This window comes from Scomber scombrus, chromosome 11 (assembly GCF_963691925.1).
Source record: "Scomber scombrus chromosome 11, fScoSco1.1, whole genome shotgun sequence".
Classification (NCBI taxonomy): domain Eukaryota; kingdom Metazoa; phylum Chordata; class Actinopteri; order Scombriformes; family Scombridae; genus Scomber; species Scomber scombrus.
The window spans coordinates 18,028,041-18,050,895 of record NC_084980.1 but is presented as its reverse complement, the minus strand read 5'-3'; the positions used below and the strand labels follow the sequence as shown (position 1 = coordinate 18,050,895).

At 39.5% G+C, this 22,855-nt stretch overlaps 1 protein-coding gene across 5 annotated transcripts in view; it reads left to right on the top strand.

Annotated features, from left to right (window-relative positions):
• The first annotated feature begins 1,959 nt into the window (after nucleotides 1-1,959).
• The window catches only part of greb1l (GREB1 like retinoic acid receptor coactivator), a 41,267-nt gene continuing 20,371 nt past the window's right edge, over nucleotides 1,960-22,855 (top strand). For 4 of the 5 annotated variants that reach the window (XM_062428478.1, XM_062428477.1, XM_062428476.1 and 1 more), the window contains exons 1-2: nucleotides 16,817-17,062; nucleotides 19,724-19,835. The gene's annotated coding sequence lies outside the window, so the exon portion shown is untranslated. Of the gene's footprint in view, nucleotides 2,044-16,816; nucleotides 17,063-19,723; nucleotides 19,836-22,855 lie in introns of those variants that run through there. The other variant, XM_062428475.1, reaches the window with a different exon arrangement.

Here is a 22,855-nt window from a genome sequence, read left to right as displayed (position 1 = left end):
AATGTGTGTACCAAATTTTAAATATCGGAGCAACTTTATCCTGACTAGTTTGCCGTACATTAGGGTGCGCTATGGAACCCACTGAAACCGCATGCAATCAGTTGCTGTTTATTTTATCAGTCTTCACGGGTTCGGACTTGTGACTGGTTTCATGTGTTTCCAAGCATGCATAGCACCTAAAAACAGCTTCCTGTTTCATGGCAAATAATAAATAAAAATAATAAATAATAAATAAATAAAACTCAAAAGCTTCATAATTGGCATCATTGAGGTCTTACAACTTATCTTACCAAATTTTAGGTGGATCTGGTTAACTTGCTAATAGTTTGTTAAAGTGTAGGACCTATAACTTCTTATTGCCAGTAGGTGGATACAAACATACATACCTGGGGCCTGATGAAGCCCCAGGGCAGTTGCAGCCTTGCTGCCATCCTCCATTAATCCATGGGATACCATAGTTGATCAAATTGGTTCTGGGCCTAAATGAAATATCTTTATCTAGACCATTCTATTCCATATTATGACAAATAATCTTTTCTATATAGACTACTGTCTGTCAGTCTGTTTGTTTGTCTCAATATAATGAAAGAAAGGGGAAAAGGGAAGAAAGAAAATGAATTGCTAATAAACTGTGTGTATTTATGTAAGATTCATGGTTGGTAAAACTTTTAAATAATCATGTTCTTTTGTTCCCTATATCAGGAAGGATCTTGTTGTGTGCTGCTGTTTATAAAGCAACCCAATAGGGGGCGACGTTCTACAATTTATGGAAAAAAGTCAATAGTATCCAGAAACTTGAAAAAAGCCCATGATCTTGACTTTTACAGGGTTTATTGAACCTGCTGTCAAGTGCTTCCCAGGCAATGTCTGTCAGTCTATTTTTATATCAGATTATTGGCTCAGTATGTACTCTAATTTTTGTAAAGACTGTGATGATAATGGTTTGTGCAACCTACTCAATATGAAGGCTGTTGAATTTAATGCAGATCTGCCAACAGAGGAAGATATTTGAACCTGAAACCTATAGTTGGAGAAAAAGGCTATTTTTGAGAATCAGGTATAATAAGCCTATGGGCCTATATCTAAAATGTAAAGGATAATAATTGTGTTATAGCTATAAAGTATACATGTATGCATCTTTGAATCTTGTTTACAGTCCACATAAACGATTCAACCTGTATATAGTGATTCCTTGTGTATATTTCTGAAGCTTATTGTGTTGCTATTCAGTGTAAGTATGCATATTACACATATGTGTAAACGCACTTGGCCAATAAAGATTCCGATATATGTATGTGTATGCATGCATTAAGGCCATGTATGTATCGATGTATGTGTGTATGTATGTATGTATGTATATGTATGTATGTATAAGTAAATAATGTCATATAAATAATGTATGTACTATAAGTGTGCATGCATGTAGGCTACAATACATCAACAAATAAATGATTCATTCTTTTATTTTGCACATTTTGCAAAAGTTTGCAAGCATGTTTATTATTTAAGTTTTTTCATGTCATGTTATTTATAATCAGTTAATTTAAATCATTTCCCAGCATTCAATTATTTTCTTTTTTTTTTTACCACTTTCTTTTGCCTCATCCATGACATTGTGAGGTCTATTTCTGGCGTGTTTTTTTTTTTTTTTTTAAATCAACTCCCCAACAAAGTGTAACGCCAGACTTTGTATTGTCCGTGTAAGTGCACATTTGAACTTAATATTGGTTCATTCAAGCTGTGGTCGTGATGTGTTTGTAATGGATAAGTTTCGGATGTCTTCCTTTGTGTTTTCCAGCCTCCCATTAGAGCAACAAGCTGATCTGAACTACTTCTTCCGTTCAAGTGAACCAAACGGTACGTACAGTAATTTCCTGACGTCACTTGGCGGCTCCGTCACTGTGCGCGGAGCGGCTGCAGAGCGGATCAGAGCCGAGTAGAGCAGCGGCGGTGGTGTTGCAGCAGCCGGGGACGCAAATTTACCCACAGACCCGATTCTGCATCGACATGACCCTGTAACGCATTTCCGCGTGGAAAAAAAAGGTAAGCACGCATTGGGAGTTTGTGTTTGTTGTATCCTCACGTCCACACACCTGTTAAATATCATATGCCATACGAATGCACGGTGGTGATCATGAACGGAATTACTTTGGTTAGGTTAACGCTCCCCAGGTCCCTTCATGGCTGCTTGGTGAAGGTCCGTCAGCGAGGCTAAAGCAGAGGCATAAAGTTTGTTTTATTATTTAATTTGCTCGGAAATTCAATCTGCTGGTAGGGAAAGTGTACCCGTTTTTATAAGGGGGGGGGGGGGGGGGGGGGTGTTCATGACATGAAGCAATAATCAATTTAAAGCTAAGGAAACTGTCTGTAAACCAGTGTGAATGCTCGGTTACAATGGATGCATCTCTCATGTTTAATGTTGATTTTAATATATGTGCTCCAATACATTTGCACAGACAATAACGCCTTGCCTAATGTCGTGGTTGTCAGCGATGCTCTGCCGTATTTGGGTGTGTAACCGTCTTATATCTTATAGTCAATTAGTTTTTTAATTAACGTATATTTCAGTGTCATATGAGTGTCTGTGTGGAACTTTACCCTTTTCAACCTGAAGCAGAAAAGCAGCCTAAATAAATTAGATTATAGATCAACAGGCAATTAATTTATCTCATGAGTAATTAAAGAATCATAGATGTCCTGCCTCAAAGTGCAGTTTAGGTTAATCTGACTAGAGTTTCATTTTACACTCCTGCTGCTTAATCATTGTTAATAAAGTCATGGCAAGTATATCTGGAACCAGGCTGCAAATTTACATGTTGGTCTGTTGAATACTGTTACAGTTGCCTAAGGCACAGTGTTGAAAACAGGCTTCAGCAGCTTAGATAAACTCACATCAGATAAGAGTGACCAGGAGATGTAGTTGGTGGTTTGTCATTGTAATTACAGGCAAACCAGTCTGTCTTGACTACATCTAATCTGCCATTCCTCATGTTTCATGTCCCAAAGGTTGCATTCCTCATGTCTCCCCAGCCCCCCTTTTTGTACTTTCAGATTGTCATTTACAGAGAATGTTCATTTAAGCAGATGCTGCTGTGCTGCATCTTTTTCTCAAACATTGTCTCTTTTAATGAAAGCAGCATTTATATAACAATTTACTTTTACAGTTTTACAATCGGAGACCACAGCATGTATGCAAGATTAGAAATATTGCTTAAAAGACAGATTCATGATTTCTGATCACCCTGGTAATGTTCTGCAACTATGCAAAAAATAAATATCTATCACAGAGAAACATCCTTTGAAGTCACACAGGTAGACTACAAGTACCTGTACAGAATCGTGTGAGTACATGCTCTGTATGAGCCGTGCCAATTGTGAATTGTTTGGGTGGCCTGTCTCACGTAGAGCACGCGCAGCCTCGTCACAGAGGGCAAGGGCCGGAGGGGTCAGGGGGCTCTGAACGCTGACCATCTGGCCCTTGGGGGGCTGGTTTCCTCACTGGCTGCCTTTGTTCCCTGCGAACAATTGAGACTTAATCTGGGAGGAGATAAGTAAAGCCCCCGTGACACCACTCCTGCACCCGGACAGGTTTCTCTCTTTAGCCTTGAAGGAGACATCTTCTTTCCTGTGCTGCTTTGTAAAGCTCTTGAGTTGGTTAGATTTGGTGTTGGGCATTGTCTTTTTGTGATTGTGGCATCTTAACATTTTATTTTTCTGATAAGCTCCAGGGTAATGAGTCATAACTATAATTTTCTTAATTTGTAATTATTTACGTGTATCCAGAAACTAATCTATAATGTCACTGTAGCTCAGTGATGAGCAATAAGCACAAGTAGATTCTGTCCTTGTTAAGAAAAAAGTGCACATTTAACAACTCATATGAACTAAGATGGGATACACAAACTACAAATTAAGAAAATTATAGTTATGACTCATTTCTGTCTCCTCTCAAAATATGTTCCATTTAAAATAATGACACACCTTTTCAGCATGCTGAAAATACTGTTTTGTAAACCTTTTATCTTGTTATGATAATGGCTCCTCTCTATTTTTGCCCAAGCTCTCATTGGTTTTATAGTGAAGAAAACCTGGTGGTCTTTCCAAAAAATGCAACATGACATTTCTCACATGAAAAGTCAGACCAAGCTGTGGATAAATGACTATTTCACATCCATTTGTACATGAGGCAATTGTCACCAGGGTAACAGATTGATTTATTTTCTCTCATTATTCTCCAGTTATCATTTGGGCTCTCCTTTTGCTGTTTATGCCTTGTGTCTGCTCAGTTTGTCCTTGATGCATCTGTTTATCTTGCAGCAGAAAATAGGATATGGCCATTTGACAGCCAGCTTTTTATTCACACGTTCTTTTTTTTTCTTTCTCTCTGTTATGACTAAGCAGTGTGTGATGGATCACTTGGATGTGTATTCTGTGTCATAACAAAAAGGCATACATAGTGATTGATTACCAATCCAGTCAGTAACACAGAGGTTTCAGTTTCTTCTGTAGCCTCAGCCAGCTCTAGGAACATCATTTAGAATATTGATCTATGAGGCAAAATCTTTTACACTGAACACTCTCACATATCATTTGCATTAGATCACAAACCAGACAGATGCTTCTCATGATCCTTTCAAAGGTATTTTTTAGTGATGGGCTTTCTGATCAGGAGTACAGATGGTACAAGGGATACAATCCCAACTAGAGTGATCAGTGCTATTGTTTCACACTTTTTTGACTGTGATGTGGCCACACCAAGAAAACAGGTGGTCCTTAAAGTAATCATCATTGTTCAAACTGCTAAGGCGGCAGTCAGCACCCGCTTCTAGAGTTCCCTTGTACCCTATCTTTATGTGAACATGGATATTGTTGTGTCATTAATACGGATGACACACAGTGATCTGAGCATAGCTAATTACTAAACAAATGTTTATACCAACTACAAAACATCGTATAGATATTATGGATGCATGCTAGTACTTAGCAAGGTATTTTATTATATAATTGTTAGTTTTTGAAGATAGAATTCGGCAGCAGGGTCTTTGTATATTATAATATAATATCTATTATATGTTTAATATCTATTTACAAGAAACATCAGAATTTAAAAAAGCATCCCACTGCTGATCTGCAGAGCTATATGTGTTGTGCATGGATGATTGTAAAGTTTTACCTTGTCCTTTTTATTGAGGGTCAAGAATGCCAGGAACACAGTGTCTACATGAAAGAGAGAAATATTCACTGACTGTGATGCCAGGATCAGCGTTGCAAGTTTTATTTTTTCCATCAGTTAATTGAGGTTCATGTAGCTGAGGCTTGAATTATCTGCTGTGATTCATTCGTCCACACTCTGACAGTTGTTAGATATATTTAATATTCTTACTTCGTGCTATTTTGTCCACATTATGTCCATATAATAAAATGCTTCAAAATGTCTAAGGTGGTAATTTTCTCCTGCCTTGGCCTTTTACGTGACCAAACCTCTTCAAAAATGCAGCATGAAAGAAGAGGGAGGTAAAGCACAGATAAGGTCTTGAGAAGAGTAAGGGAGACTGAAAAGGGGAAGAGATTGGAGGCTAAAACAGATGTGGGAGTGATGAAGAATGAAACAAGGCAGCTGGATGCAGGCAGCAAGTGAGAAACAGGGCAACATGTTTTGCTTGACAAACCTCAGATTCACGACCAGCCGGTTTTAATGAACGAACAGAGGGAGAGTGTTCAGGGTGCAGCGAAATGTGAAACTAACTGTATATACTGTATGAAGGTGTATGACACAGTTGACAATTGGATCATTAAAGCCAATCTCACAATGGCCTGTGCCCCTCCCCCGGCTGAAAGGAGATGTCAAAGGTCTGTGACCTCTTCCATTTATGTGCATTGATCCCTCTGGTGGGGGTGGGGCCTCCTCCTCAAAGCCCCCTACCATCAGCTGTTATATCTTATTTTCACTTACAGGAAGCAGGGCAGTTATTTTTTTTCTTATATTTTAATGATTTATTCATTTGTTTATTTTAAATTTTGATCAATTGTATTTATTTGTATTTACCTTCATTACACAGATTAGATTGACTTGATTTCTTTCAGTGTGCTCTTGGTTAGGGGTGAAATGATAAGTCAATTAATAAATAAGTCATTAAAGAAAATTAATTGAAAATAATGTTAATATTAGAGAAATCATTTATTCTAAAACATTTTTAAAAATCTATTGAGACTTGGACTCTGTGAAAATGTGAAGAACATTCACAACTAATTTCTATTCATAGACCAAACAGATTAATGTATAATGGAAAATAAATATTTAGTTGCAGCCCTGCTATTGACCCATAATCCAGAACTCAGAGTAAATGTGTTCTGTGCAACTACTTTTTCCAGCTAGTTGCAGCTGGAAAAGTAGAAACAATATTTTAGTTGTAAGACAGATCAGGAAACAAAATTGACAAAATATTTAAGTAAAAAGAATTTTGTGTCCTCTTTATAAGCCTAATAATTGCTGTAATGTTCTAAAGTTGCAGTTTGATTCGATTATATACACATCCTTGTGCGATTTCTTGTGTAGTTAAAGCTATGATAAATATTCAATCAAAGTATAGTGCATGCTAATTAGTATTGTAGGTGGAGTGCATTTGAGTGTACAGTTGTAATGTATATTTCATTGAGCAAACATCAGTGGTGAAGCCTATAACATACAGTATTTTCATCACAGACCCTTTCATTTTTGTTATTTCTACTGAGATGCTGCACAGGTTTGAGCCTCATTCACGACAGCATTATCTGAGGATGCTGTAGCAGTTCATTTACTGTTTGACTTTATTCTGGGTAAATAACAGTCATTCCTTAAATGTCTGACCATGAATTTGTGCTGTTGGGTGTGAGTCTCCTTCGCGCCCCAGTGTTTATGGCCTGCTCAGAAGTGAAGGGGAAACTGAAAGGTTGTGTGGACAAACTTCCACTCAGCTACAATGTGCCTTTCTTTCTCACAGCACCAGAATGTAGCTTTTAATGACAAATGAAAGGAACTTGCAGTCAGGAAGGTAGGACATGCAATACGTAGGAGTACAGCCAAAAAGGACTGACATCCTGCTCTTTGTTTACTAGGGGGGTTTTGGATGCTTATTATGTGAGTGTGTGTGTGTGTGTGTGTGTGTGTGTGTGTGTGTGTGTGTGTGTGTGCGCGTGCGTGCGTGCGTGCGTGCGTGTACTGTCTGTGTCTGTACACTTCTAAATGGCACTTCCTGTTGTCCTGTTAGTTATCTCATATTAAGACATGCAAGTTCTTATCTGTCAACACATACAGACTGACTAACCAACTGATTCAACAAACTCCAACCTTAGTCTATTCAAACCTTCCGTCTCTGTAATATTCTATATTTATATGCTTATTCCTATTCATACAACTCTTTTCATGGCACTGTAGCAAAATATTTTGCATAGGTATCTAAATAAAAAGCTAAAATAAACGCCAGAAGTGAAAGCCTCTTCTTCAGAGATCAAAGTTGAAATAACTCACTGAGAGAAATGAGTTGAACTTATCTGGACATGCCCCCACATCATCTGTCAGGGAGTGTGTCCATGGCAAAGTCAAGGGGTTGTCATTTAGCACAGGTGTGTGTGCGTGTGTGTTTGTGTGCGTGTGGGTGCGCTCGTGGGGGAGTAATGGCATGTCAAGGTGAAGGAGGAATTTCAGTCTTTTGTTCCTTGAGTTGAACTCTTGAATTAGCAGCAGCAATAAACAAACAAAGTTAATAACCCTGACACCAGACTGAGTCCTTGCATCTCGCATTGAATCACAGCAGGGTTATGGCATGAAGTGCTTATCTCGAGTCTGCAGTGTTCCTGCAGTGTTTTTTTATTATATTTTTTAGATCAATCTCTTGGATTTTTGTGGGCTCCATTACAGCAGTGCAAGCTTGTGAAGTGTGCGTACGGCTCCATGGAGAGCACTTAGTAATAATATCCTCATTCTTGCCATTGAAACCTGGAAAGCATCCAGCTGAGAATCCCGTCTCGCACAGTTCTGTTATGGAACAGTGTGTTCTCACATAATGTTCTGCTGTACCCCCCCCCCCACACACACACACACACACACACACACACACACACACACACACACACACACACACACACACACACACACACACACACACACACACACACACACACCACACACTCCGTGCACAGATGCCAACCCCAGTGGAACAGTACCTCCAACAAGACATTACTGCTTGCATCTTTCATGTTCTTTTTAAAGAGTACAGTCTGTGCTGTGCAACTGGCTGCATCGTTGCACAATAACCTGAAGGAAAGTTAATAGTTTTTAGGTTGGATTCCATTGTTTTGGCCTTTGCACATATCTTTTTTTTTTTTTTTCCAAAGATAAACATTTGAATCACATCATCACTTTTCCATGTCTTTATTAATGTGTCAGTTAAACACACCTGGGATCATCATCAGCATTGAGTATTGTATTTTCACTGCGCTTCTTATCTGCAACAGACCCACTTAACATTTTCCGAATTGCTCTATTATTGAATACATTCTAACTGTACAAAATACCCTTTCTTTCAAAATATGCCTTTCTTTCCCACTCCTTTTGAGTTGTATGGTGTTTTCAGTTTCTAATTTCTTTAGGTTAAACAAAGGTAAATGAGAATGAAAAAAGCAGTGGCCATAGCAAATAGCTACAAAAAAGCCTTTACCCTCAAACAGGACATATTATGTCTCTCTCTCTCTCTCTCTCTCTCTCTCTCTCTCTCTCTCTCTCTCTCTCTCTCTCTCTCTCTCTCTCTCTCTCTCTCTCTCTCTCTCTCTCTCTCTCTCTCTCTCTCTCTCTCTCTCTCTCTCTCTCTCTCTCTCTCTCCCCCCCCTCTCCCTCTTTCTTCATATTGAAGCACAAGGTCACTGTGTGTTGATGCTGCCAGGGTTTGTGGGAGAGAGGGCTGTCTGTAGCAGAAGGCTTTTCCATAGGCTGTCACAGATTGTCCAAGGCCACGGTGACCAAGACCTAGCCCTCTGCTGCGAGGACTCAACGTTCCTCTGTGGCAGGGTGAGGTCATTCTCTCTCTATCTCTCCCTCACTCTCTATCTCTTGCTCTCTTTTCATTCTCTCTGTGTGAAGTTGTGCAATTTCAACTCAAGCACAAGCAGGAAGAAAATAAGGGAAAAAACACTGAGAAAGCATACTTTAGATTATGAAGAATCCCTCATGGATTTTCTGTGTAGCTCTGTGACTTGCTGATAAAATCAATCGCATTTTCCACCAAACTAATTCAATGAAGCCATATCTACCAGTTGTGAGATTAGCTGGGCATTTGTAACCTGTCAATTTAAACCATGACCAAGAAGAACACAGAGCTGCTTGTAAGCTTTGTAAGAAGCTTGGCCTCATGTGGTTCATGCAACAGCCATGTAGTCATTCATTTACTTCCACAATATTAATTTAGGCTTTTTGCAGAATTCAGTTGTATTACTATTAATCCAACAGTAATCATCACATTATCACTTACAGCAATCTTAACATTATTGTTGAAATGTACATTTTAAGTTCTCTTGCCTTGAGGTTAATTTATTTCCTACCTACTGTTATTGTTGTGAATGTAACAGTAGAGTTGTGACTCTGATGTGAAGCCAGAGAAAGTGAAATTTGGTATGTTTACTCCACATTGCCGTTGATTAAAGATAATTCAAAATGAAATTGTATTTTCCCTGCAGAATGACCTCAGAACATTACCTATCAAATTATGGTTACAGAAATATCTACTTTGGCCAAATTAGCTCTGCCAAGGTACAACCAATACTGTTGAATAAAAACAACCCATGTTTTGGTGCAACAATAATAAGTAGGTACTTCTTTTTTTTTAAATGTTTTAAGATCTTTGCGCCTTAGTAGTTTATTAACCACCACTCCTGCCTGGTACGACATATTGTCTAAGCAGCCCTGTCAAACTGCCAGTTGGTAAAATATCCCATCTCTCAGAGGGATCAGCGCAGGATGAAGTTGCACTGGCCCTGAATAGGTTTACTGTCACTTTTTCTCATCAGCAAGGTTTGTGTGTGGGGTCAAGCCCTCAACAAAGGATGGCTCATTGCCCATTGTGCCATAAGACAAAAAGAGTCCTGCTGATGCTGTGGCTCTTGCTGCAGCAAGGACAACTGATGGGATTTAAGTGTGGGTCCTGTCACCGAGGGCAACTTGGTGCTTATTAATCGTGAGTGTGGGGGGTAATGGAGGAGATGTGGTGAGGGAGTGAGGAGGGACTTGTGTAACGGGGGTGGGGTGCTGCTGATGCAGCAGTGCCGCCTGGGGTCAGGAAAGGGGACATGATGGATACAGCTGATCGCCCGGTAAGGAAGTTTAGAAGGGAAGGGGAGGGGGCTCCTCCGTCAGGACACTGAGAAGCCTCTTTGTCGCTGTGTCACTCAAATGGATTCAAGGTGGCCAAGACTTTTTTTCAGGGAGGAAAAGAAAGGAGAGGTCCTATTGTGAAAGGTGGGTCTCTCTCTGGACGCCTGATAAACACAACAGACCTCTTTCTTGTGTTCTCTCCATGAGTGCTCAGTGCTCCTGCAAGGCTAAATTGAGTTAGTGTGTCATTTGTGTGAACATTTTAGGGAAGAAGGTTGGGTGGATCCACTGTCTTTTGTATCAGTGCCTTTTATATTCCTTTATTAACAAAAAATATTTAAAGCACCAAACGGTTTTAGTGAAGATCCTTATAAAAACAATATATGTCATTATCTTTCACGTCTTTAACATCTATGGCTAAAAGGCTTGAGCATGGAAAACTAGTCAAGTACTTAAAGCAGGCATTGAATATGAGTCATGCTCATTTAAATTAGATCTTACACTATTTTTATTTATGAAAAGTTATTTTTCAGCTGCTTCATGTTGAAACACAATTGATAGTTCCTAATAGTTAAAAATTTGAGTTTTTTTGGTACACTCTCAATTAAATAATTGCAGTTACTTTCCAGTTTACGAGTCAACACATATGAAGTTTCCAATAACAAATGAGTAATAATTTAATTTTTACTTCCTAAGAAATTCTTAGGAAAGTATGTTGAGAGGTGCCTCGGTGACCTAATGGTTAATGAATGTACCATATAACCAAAATGACCACAGTTTGATTCCCAGCAAGAGGACCCCTGTCTCATGTCACACTAAAAAAAAAGGAGGAGTATTTTCTTTGTCATCATGTGTCCAACATCCCACAGTTATGTCATGTAATGACACCCAAACCTCTTCCATTTACTAATGAAGGCTGAAAGGCTGTGGTTGAAAGACTTAAAAAAGGCAGTAAGCAACCTTCAGTTGAGACTATTTTGTCACACATACTGTTTTGGTTTTAGCACTGAAGCTCAGGTATCATATTGGCAGAAAAATCCAAAAAATGTGAATGATACCAAGCTGTTTTAGTGTGTTTACTGTTGGGTCATCACCTCAGTTTGATATGTAACGTGGAAGGAGGGTAGAGTGCAGCTCAGGTCAGCTCCTGGAAACGGAACCTGACCCTTCTGCTAAGTTCTGTCATCTGATAAGAGCCAATGTTTTGATAGTGTTGTCCCTCTCAATGTGATCCATGGCTCTCCGTTTACACCCCATTAATAAGGCTGTCTAAACAACAGTTTATGGCCAGGACAAGGCCTGGTCAACCATCATCAAAGATCTACTCTGGGATGAGCCATTAGGTGTGTGCCAGATGTTAGAAGAAGCTGAAGAAGTACACTAAATAGAAGTCACAACTGGGAACATGACGAATAGACAAATAACTGATTTCATTTCTATTTAATAAGATTAGTTTTTATTTCTTGAGTTGAAGGATGTTTTTTCCAGATTTAGAATAAAAATATAAATTATTAGAAAATGCATTTCGATCAGTTGAAATCTTGCAACTGCTCTTGTTTTTTTTCTCCTTCCCTCATCTTGCCCTTTACCATTGACCGATATTTGACCACGGCCAGTGACAGGTTTACAGTATGAAATAGAACTCATAGTTGTCTTATACAATATGGCTTCACTGAATAAGTCCATAAATGCATTAGGGTCCTGTGTCTCTCTCTGTTGTTCCGACTTGGGTGAACTGGCGTTCAACCCGGCAGCGTTGTAAAATGCAGATTGGGTTCACTGACAGGGCTTCCATTTTATTACACAGTCATGAACAACATTGTAAACTGTCACTCATCCTTCACTTTCATTCACTTATTCTATCAGGGATAACGGCTGGGAAATCCTCTGCTTGTTGGTCACATTATCAAAGAACTGACATTTTTTGGTGTGACATGATGCTATTTGAGCTTTTGTTTCATTCTGCAGCATGTGAAAAAAAGTTGTTTTTTTAAAGAGTTTTGATGATATTTACGACTGAGATGCCTATAATAAGCCCATCAGTCTAGATTTGGCATTACAAAAGATAATATTTAGAGGAAAAAAGAGACCAGTTTCTGGAAAAATTATAATAACTGGAGAAAGATAACATTCATTAACAACACAATGAGAACAGAAAACATTTCAACTAGCTGTTGCTCAATTGTATTGCTCTGGTCAGCATTGCCACAAACTGTTGGGAAGTTGGGCAGCATTATTTAAGTTTTATCATCTCTGTTTGTCTTTGATGAAACTAATTCCAAACTGATGGAAGTGGTGGGATCTGATTGCCCCCATACTGATTAAAACCTTAAAATGATCACAATAGTTTATTATTTTCATTATCAAATAACACATTGATTCATCTTTCAGTCAAGCAATTAATCACTTCACCCATAAAATGTCAAAAAATAGTAAAATGTGAAATAAAAGTCAGCAAAAGCAAAAGTTTGCAGCTGGTAACATGCAAAACACAAAGATTTTCGGTTTGTCATCTCAAAGAAGCAACAAATTAACTTTCATTAAGCTGGAACCAGTGAATTTCAACAAATTGATTAATTAATCATTTCAGCTCTGGATTCATTTTGAAATATCAAAATCATATCTTTTCAGTCAAATGCGGGAATATTCCTTGCAATATTTACTAAAATGTTACTGTTAACATGTAGTGTAATTCCACAGTGTTGTCCAGGCTACTTTTAAACGGGCTTATTTAACATCTGTGCCGCATCAGTAATTTATTTGGTAGGCCTTGGCCATTAAACGATGCTGGCCTTTGTCTGTGGCTGAGATTTAGTTTAAGGTTAAATGCCTTGCCCTTAAACTCATCCGCTGGGCCAGAGTGTGTGGCAAGGTCACCACTCCAATCAGCTTAGTGTTAACACAAAGGCCGCTTGTCCCCTAATGAATTAGCTCCACAGTTCCTCAGCGAGTCCCTCCAGTCCCTCGCAAGCCTTCCCAGCCCCGATGCCCTTTCACACGCACCCCCTAGCCTCTAATTTTGAAATGAGTTTTATAACTGGACAGTAAACTTCCAGTGGCTTAATGATGATGACTTCTTCATCTGCCCAAATGCTCCTTTTGTCCACCCCTCCTCATGCCTCAGACCCTGCCCCCGTTCCTTCTGGTCACACCAGGCCTTAAACCCTGGTTCACCCCACTTTATAGTTCCACAGATAATCCCCTAGAACACACATGCACACACACACTCACACACACACACACACACACACACACACACACACACACACACACACACACACACACACACACACACACACACACACACACACACACACACACACACACACACACACACACACAAACACACACCCTCAGGCTATTATCTCCACTGAGCCCTGCTCTGTCTCCTTCTCCCTCTGTTTCTCTCTGTTGCTGCTGACTTCAGCAATGGCATTCAGCTGGAATGTTTGCCTTTGTCTGTGTGGCATGAATGACCTTAGCTCATCTGCTATCCTCACTAGCACCGATTTGCACTTCAGGGCCCAGCAGGTAGTCTAGAGGAGCGGGATGACTGGGGGGGTTTCGAAGAAGGTTGTGGGGCTTTTATAAGGAAATTAGAGCTGTGGACTGCCACCCGGATAGTAAACAACAGTGCGAGTCCTCACACCCTTGGCGTCAGGTAGCCCATGTGAAGCGGGCAGAGAAGGGGATTCTGGTTGCGGGAATTTTCACATGCTGGCTGTTTCGTTTTCTTGTTTTGTTTTTTGACAGTTGAGCCGCAGGATTGTTTTCTTATTATAAGAGTCAGACGTGCTAATTAGCACCTTGGTCATTCTTTGTACTTCCTCCCCACCTGATACTCATTCCTCATCTCTCGATTTTCAGTTGAACCTCATCGGGAAAGGACCTTCATTTTTCCTACAGTGTCAGAGCCTCAACTAGTCACATTGTGTAATCACAGCTGCCTCCCTAATGTGCCAGGTTTTTGTAGATTGAGATATTAGGTTATTTCATTAATGTCAAAGCATCAGCAATAACAAGTTTAGGTAAATGATTAGCCTTTAGCTCAGTCCAAGCTGCTCCATACAACCGTTGTGTGTTGAGTCAGCTAAAATAAAGCTGCAACACTCCTCTGGGAATCCTAGAGAGGAAGAACCCCTCTCCCAAACCCCCCTCTGAATTGAAGTCCCAAGCCCATGATCTCCCAGAGCTGGTCACATGACTTGTCTTTCCTCAGGTGGCTGTGGTAAAGATACTTCCCCTTTTGTCAAAGACTTTAGCAGGAGCTCAATGCAGTGGTGAAGGATGGGTTCGGGGGCGGGCAACCATTCAATCCACACTTCTTTGTTTTCTTGCACAGTGTCTTTTGAGGCCAAAGAAAATGCTGGGTTTACTCATTATCTCCATCTTAAATGGGCTTTTTAAGACCGGCCATGTCAAAGTCAGGGGCTTAGACATAAATCACATTGACAGCTCTTTTCCACCGGTTGAACTTGTGGCTGCGCTGGTATTGCTGCAGATGGATCATTTGTAGAGATTTCACTCTACAAAGAGAGATTTCACTTTTTACACCTGATAGCCGCAGATAGTCATCACTTCAGAAAGTCAATGTAATCTAAGGCTGTGCTTTATACTCACTGACATTTACCATGTGTGGTCTAAATCGGCAATAGCCAGACAAATTTCACAGTCAAACTCAAGCCCAATGTTTAGACAAATGTGGCTGATTGAGAGAAATGAGCGCATGAAAGCACAGTGAGGACTAATGGAAGCTCTGATTGGGTCCTGTGGCAGTTTACAGCTGTCCCTCACACTGACTTTGCCCTAATATAACCATTGAAGAGGAGGTGAGAAGAGCTGCACACGACTTGATTAAAACAACTGTTGACTGTGTCTGTGGTAATGAACTGGAACACCAGTCACACGGCTCAGCGAAGCAAGAAACCGTGAGCCAGTAAAGTGAGGTGTTGATAATGAGAGCTTTTAATTTATACAACAGTTTTAACAACTGATGCCATCGTTCAAACATCCCTTGCCATTTTTATTTTGTTTTAAGTATCATTTACTCATGTTTTCCAAATGTGTAAATTTCACCCCTAATTTATTAAATTAAACATTGACATGTTTGTGATAATTTGACCCTAACTTTTAATCTAATCAACTTGCTGAGGAGAAATATAGGAATTAAAGTAAGAGCTAAACTGTGTCATGGTGTGTGTTGAGTTTATCTTCCCTTTCATTAAGTAGATGTGAGTCAGACTTAATATTTACCTGACAAATTCTTTACTTGACATTAATTAGTTGACAGGGAAACACACACAGAGAAGCCCTAAGAGAGCTGTACAGTTCTGTACAATTCAGTGGAGCTGTACAGTTCATGGTTAAGGCCACATTAGATGATTCATTTACAATATTAGTATTGGGACATAACATGCTGGGACTTTACTGTTAGACTTGGAAACCTGACAGCTGATTGTGTTTATAGTCGGGAATGTTACAACATTTTAGAAACTCTGAAGAGAAAAAAGATTGAAAGTTTAAAATGTATTTGTCTATATTGTGTAAGATTTAATAGTGTGGCAGAATTTAGTCTGATTTCTCACATTCTAAAGTAAAGCGAGGAAAGTGTGACATTTCCTTCAGATGCAGTGATGTTCCACATACCTAGATTTACTTCTGTGCAGCGTCATCATTCTTGAGTCTCTCGGTTATTTCCTGTAAATCTGTTCCCTCTTCCCTTGTAGTATCTTGATAAGGTATACCCTGGTGATCACTAGGCTATAATGACATATAATCCCCAACATCTGCCAGCGCCTGTTGATTTGTGGTGCATTTCCGTTTATTTATTTTGACCAGATGAGCCCCTGGTATTTATAGCGGGAGTAAAAGCCCAGTGTGGGGTCAATCCCGGGCAAGGCTACAAGGACAAAATGCTCAAGCTGACCTGACATTCTTGTCCCCATTTTGCCAGCGACAGAGTCTCCTGTCTCTGAATTGGCCCCAATAAAAGTCGGGTGTGGCAACGAGGGACCGAACTGAGCTTGAGCGTGAGGAGCAAAAGTTTGATACGCAGATCCCCCCACCCCACCCCTCCCCACCCTCTCACTTCCTCCCCTTTTTGAAAAATGAAAACTTGACACAGTGCCTGCGTCTTGGCGTGCTGGGGGTCACGCGTGGCAGAGCGCCGTGGCTGTGTGGCAGCGGGGAGATGCGGGCCTTTCTCTTTGTTTCCCCCTGCAGCTCTGCAGGCCTCCAAGAGCATCTGTCACCACAGGGGGTCAGCAGGGCCAAGATGAATGAGCCCCCGGTGGATTCCCTCCCTCCTTGGCAAATGGCACAGGACAGAGGAGGGCATAGGGGTCTAGGGGGAGGGGTCTATTTGTGTGTGTGTGTGTGTGTGTGTTTGTTTGCATGTGAGTGAGAGAGCGAGAGAGAGAGAGAGAGAGAGAGAGAGAGAGAGAGAGAGAGAGAGAGAGAGGGAGGGCTTCTGCTGTACTGAGGGAAAGAGTGGGATTCGTAGTGCTTCTCATAGAGTATCATGACAAAGGTGACTTGAGACATACATACCAGAGAATAGTGAAACTCCACATGCTGCCTGGATATCATAACAAACTCTCTGCACAAGGATTTATCATCTAACATGGACTACCTTTGAAAAAAAAACTGCCTTCATTCACGTTTGGGATTTATTCTATTTGGATTTTGAGGGTTCATCCACTGGTCGAGGAGTCATGGAAGGTACAGGGGAAGCTTTAGAAACTGCTTGCTGATGTGTAGCATTAATGAGATGGGCTTTTAGTACCTAATTTAGAGGACACGAGAGATGTTTGTCTTTTTTTTCTTCATTTCTTACCCCATCCCCCTTTCCCCATGTCTGATGGGCAGTGTCTTTTCACCACAGCTTTTCTAATGTTAAGAGTGTGCTGAGCTCTTTCCTGCATTTAAACTATTGCTATGGACCTTTGCATGTTAAAGCATAACAATGAGGTGAAAACGGTTTAGATATTTTTCAAATTTTTCATTAACATTTTATCGACTGTTGATGGCTTAGCTAAAAAGAAAAAGACTTATTGGTGAACTGGTAGTTTTAAGTAAATCCTGGCTGAATTAATGTTAGTTATCTGTATTTGCCGAGTTAGAAAATTTAGACAATGACCTAATGTCAAGTTTAACTGTATGGACAGGATTAACATCTTCCTACCTCATGTTCTCTGATATTTACTGTAATATGGAAAACAATAGATTGTTTTTTTCCCCACATTTAAAAATTAGACTTGAAGGAGAAAGTTTGAATGTAAGGTTAAGCAAGTTTAATCCTCCCTCTCTCTCTATTGTAAACACTGCAATGTAATTAGGGAGAAACAAAAGAAAGGCTGCAGAGAGAGAAAAACAAAGGACAGGAATAATAAGTTCAGCTCAGTTGATCACTTAAATATTTAAAAGAATAAAATGATACACTTATATCTCCTTGAGGTTGTTAGTTTTTGTGTGATTTTGTTAAGGAATCTTTTTAGCTAAACCAAAGTTATGACAATTTTCATATTTTCAGACTAATTACAGAAAAGTGTTCTAGATGCTAGATGCATTACTTTCTTATTTGTGCCACTGCCAGTAAGTTAAACTGAAAATAAAATGTGATACTTAAATTGTAATTTAATAAACATGAGCAATGATCTTCCCATATTTCATGTCTCATTTTCTCCCCATTTTTTTAAATCAGCAAAAGTGACTGCACATAAAAAACAATTATTAATTACAGTCACTGTAAAAAGAAATCAATCATAGAAACGTAGATAACACAGCTGGTGGCTGACTCTACATGCAGTCCTATGGTTGTGTTTGTGTTGAAATGATACGTTTGATAAAACTTTCACTCTGATGAATTGAGTATTTTCTGTAATCAAAATAATATTTCTGTATATACAGTTTTATATTGTGCTGTATTATATATTACAAATATTGGATGTTTTACAGTTTGGCTCAAAAGTTTGTACACACCTTCCTATTCATTTCAAATGAGAAAGTGTTACCCAACTTTTGACCAGTGCTGTATGTAAGATGGGTGTGTGTGTGTGCACACATGCAGTTGCACTTGCAACAAAGTATTTTCGATACAAATGTGCATGTTTTTAACCTAACCGTTGCCTTGAATCCTGTCAGACCATGAGTAAAGCACTAAGTGCATCTCAGGCTAAACATCCCCTCAAATGCCATTACTAGAAAAGCAAGACTTTAATAATCACCTCGAGCTGGACTTTTGTTGGTGTCTAGATTTACGGCTCCTTCATCCTCATCACAGGAGCCATCTGCGTCTCCTTCTGGGTCGTCTATACCCTTCATGACAAGATAAGCATCAAAATATTTTAAGACTCTTCTCCCTGGGTAATTAGAGTGCCAGCGCTTTGGTTGAGGTTCATATCCTTTTTGTAAACATCCTAGCATGAACTAGTGTTTGATACTTTAAATAGAACGGTACATTTCAAATGATCAATATTGCACTGGATTTTCTTCTATTTTAATCAACACTCATCTTGAGAGAGTCAGTTGCCAGGAGGCAGTACAGGTTTCTGTCTGACACATTGACGTTTGTTAACTTAAGTTTGATCATCTGAATCAAGCTGGCTAATCATTCATAGAATTAGTTCCAGTGTGGACAGTGAATACAAGTTGAACTGGTTTGTGTACACTTGCTATTTGCAGGACTTGGACCCCAGACCAGTGGCCCACTTACAGAATAGCAGCACACAGTCAGAAGTGATGACAGGGTAAATTGTGACAGTTAGTCAGTGTTTTGAAGGGAACTTTGCTCTTCTTATATCAGAGCCATCAGAGTGGATAAACAATAATTTGTCAAAGGGTCGAAGTAGCTGACAGATCCATTCAGAATACTGTGGCTGTGTATAGTGAGCGCAGCTACAAACTAAAACATTCAATTGTGTTTCATGAAAATAGCCCTAGGGCCACAGTGTCATATAACGCTTTTTAGCCCCAGAATAGTGAGTACATATGTCACAGTTTGAGACCTATTCAGTCTCTGAGTGGCTATAAGTGCACCCATTCATTTTGTGAATGGGCATGCTCTTCGGACCATGGTGACCTGCAGTATTTGTAGCATACATGTTTCACAAAATAGAGTCAAATTGAAATATCTATTTGTTTTTTTCATACAATGGTACAGTGCTTGAACATTGCTTTTTATCTTGGAAAAATATTCACTTTAACAAACAATTTCACACCTGAATAAATCCTGAAATTACATTTTTTGATGCAAGTGAAAACAACTTCAACATTTTTGAGGAACTTCTTGTGGTCTTTATTTTTCAGCTGCTATAAACTGTTTGATTTGTGCTGTGTTTGACAGTCTGTGAGCTAATCAGAGATCTCCCTGCTCTCCCCAAGGTCTCGAAGCACTGAAAGAAATGTCTGTCCTGAAAGTTTCTGTTGAGTGGTAGCAACCCAGCATGTAGCAGAGGTGAACAAGTCCCTTCACGCCTGGGAGCAATCCGACAACGTAAGCTGCCTTGTTTTTAATATACTGCTAATGTGTTATCTGTGTTTTTTTGCAAAACAGAACTGGCTGAGACTGTAGTCGAAATTTCAGCTGCTATTTGCATGTCTTGTGTTCTCATATTTTCTACCTCTTTGTCGTCTTGAATGCACTGAGAGAAGATTAGACTAGCTTGTTTTGACCTGGGGTCACATTCATGCAATCTGTTGATGCCACCCAGGAGCTGGAGAATGGCCTTGACTGACTGAGCATCTGACTGCCAGAGAGGCCGTTTTAAAGTTGCCACTCATTGACATGAACACTCCTTTTTTAGCCATTAGTCTTGGAACATCAAAGTGCTTCTCCCTAATAGAGTCCCCTCATTATGTTCGACCATCGATCTAATGGACCACAGCCGCTGACTAACCTGAAATACCCTCCTTGCCACTACAACTGACCTTAGCAACCACCTGAGTCACACCTCAGAAACATCCATTACGCGACCTCTGCCACAGTCACGCTTTGTTTTAAGCTGTGCAGGTGATAAAAGGTCATTCTCTGTGTTCACCTCCGGCCTGTGTGAGGTTAATGACAAATCTGTCCTCTGAGGCTCGAGGGTCAGCCTGCCAAAGAGGCCTCCGGAGCCTCTTTTGACTTCACAATCGAACAGGCAGCGGCTGCTTACAAACGCCCTCAGGCACTTTTTTTCTTTTTTCTTTTTTTTTTTAACCCACTCCATCTTTGTTTCTCTGTGCAGTCACCTTCCTCCATCAGTTAAGCAAGAAATACTGTAGCTTCATTCTGTTAAGCTGCTTATCTCTTTGACAGCACAGTCAGGTACTGTTAATCTTGTCTTTTGTCTGGGTTGGTCAGATTCCTCCCAATGAAGGTTGTTAGGTAAACAGACGGTCTAACCTGTCCAGGCGTGGGCAAGATTAGACCTGGGAGGAGAAATGCAGCTCCAATTTGATTCCCATCCTGCCCCTTATTGACAAAATAAAAAGGTTCAGGGTTTCTGTGTGGCTGGAAACTGAATACATTTTGTATCTATTAGATATTGAATCACAGACTGACATATTCACAGTACAACTAACCAAAGAATCACAGATTTAAATGCTGCAAAGTGTTACTTTTTTATTTTCTTCCTGGATATGTGAAAGAAAGCACACACTTCCAAGTGCATATTTGAGACGAGGGATGTATAAATGAAGACATTTTTACTCTTGTCACATTTTATAGATTTTGATTGTAAAATATATTTAACTAAATCCATCAATCCAACCAATTAGTATCTGTAAAAATCTGGATTAATGATTAATTGTTTTTTGAAATAATAACAATGCATTTTATTTAAAGGCACCTTTCATGACACTCAAGGTCACCTCACATCATATAAGATCAATAATACATACATAAAAAACAGTGATAAAACATCAGTACAATCATCAATAAATTCAAGTGTAAAATAAATAATGAGTTAAATATTTTGTATTTAGACCTTTTTTGCACCTTTGAACCAAATAAGTACTTTAAGAATACTGTATTTAAAAGCAGCTGAAGTAGAAAATCCCGTAAACAAACTTGTGTATACACACAAAATCTAAGGCTAATGTTTGGTTTGGTTATCTGCCACATTGAGGTTAGTTGAATCATTACTAAAGTCTGAAAACAGGTTTAGGTCACTTTTATAAATTATGTTTGCCAGAACTGGAGATACAGCATGACCATGTCATGTGAAGCCTGAACAGCTTCACAGGACCTTAGTTAGACCTGAATGAGGAGTCTGAGCTTTAACCGACAGCTGAAGCTCCACTTGGCTGCTTTAGTGTTGATGAACCACAACACGGATCTGCAGTGTTGTCCAAGGACAAACATGGAAGGTGTTTCAGGTCTTTCTCATGTGTCAGGAAATGAGCCAAAACCTCCTTTATTTTCTTTTTCTATTTTACACCCCATACATAGACTTGATTATTAAAAAAACAATCTAGTGACATATTTTGACTAACTGAAAAATGGGAGTTTGAGTTGTGTGAGTTTGAGGCAGTTCCACTGAATAATGTAAAGGGTACATTAATGTAGCATAGCTGTTGGTCAGTTTATCACTTTTAGAGTTCTTGTAGTCTCTCTTTCTCTCTTTAAGCTTCTCTCTTTCTCTCTCTGTCTACATCTATCTGTCTCTCTTCCTTCCCTAGTTCATCCCTTGGTCTCTTTCTCTCACTCTCTTCTTTGACACTGCACGCTTTTAACCCTCTGTCCAGCTGCCACCTGCCACCAGAGAGCCAGCCATCGTCAAGCTCATGCAGCCAACCCCGGCAGATGTCCAGGAGTGGACACTGTGGTGGAGGGGGCATGGGGGCAGAGCAGGCAGAGTGACAAGTCAGACAGAAGGAGACCTAAAAAAATAGGGGGGAAAAAGTCTTTGGCCTTGGCCATTATGTTAAGGCTGATAGAGAAACTAAATGTGTGTGTGACTGCAAACATACATAGAAGTGCATTTATGTGTTATTATTCACAGTAACTTTTGGTTAACTTTTTATAGAACATGGCAGATAAAACCAGTTACAAATGGTACATTTGAATAATATTCACTTTGTTAACCAATTAATAGTTTGGTTTTTGAAACATCAAAAAATACTAAAGAATGGCCAACATGATTCCCAAATTCAAATCAGGGTTTTTTTTGTCTGGCCAGCAGGCCAAAACCAAATATATTATTATTTAAGACCAAAAACCAAATATATTATTATTTAAGACCAAAAAAGGAGCAAACTTTACTGTTTGAGAAGCTTGAACTAGCACATTTTATTGTTTTACATGAAAAGTTAAAACCTCGTTGTAGTGATCATTTCAGGTCTTCACACTTCAGAAGGGTCAAATGCAACAAGGGTTTTAATGATTTGATCATTTTCTAAAATATAACTATGCTGTTAATTATGGCTGCTCTTTTTTTCTTGCATGTATCCAGTGCCTGTAATGTTGGTTGATATAGAGGACAACATTGAGCAGTTTGGTCACAGAGCTCAGTAATGTTCTCCTTCTCAGTA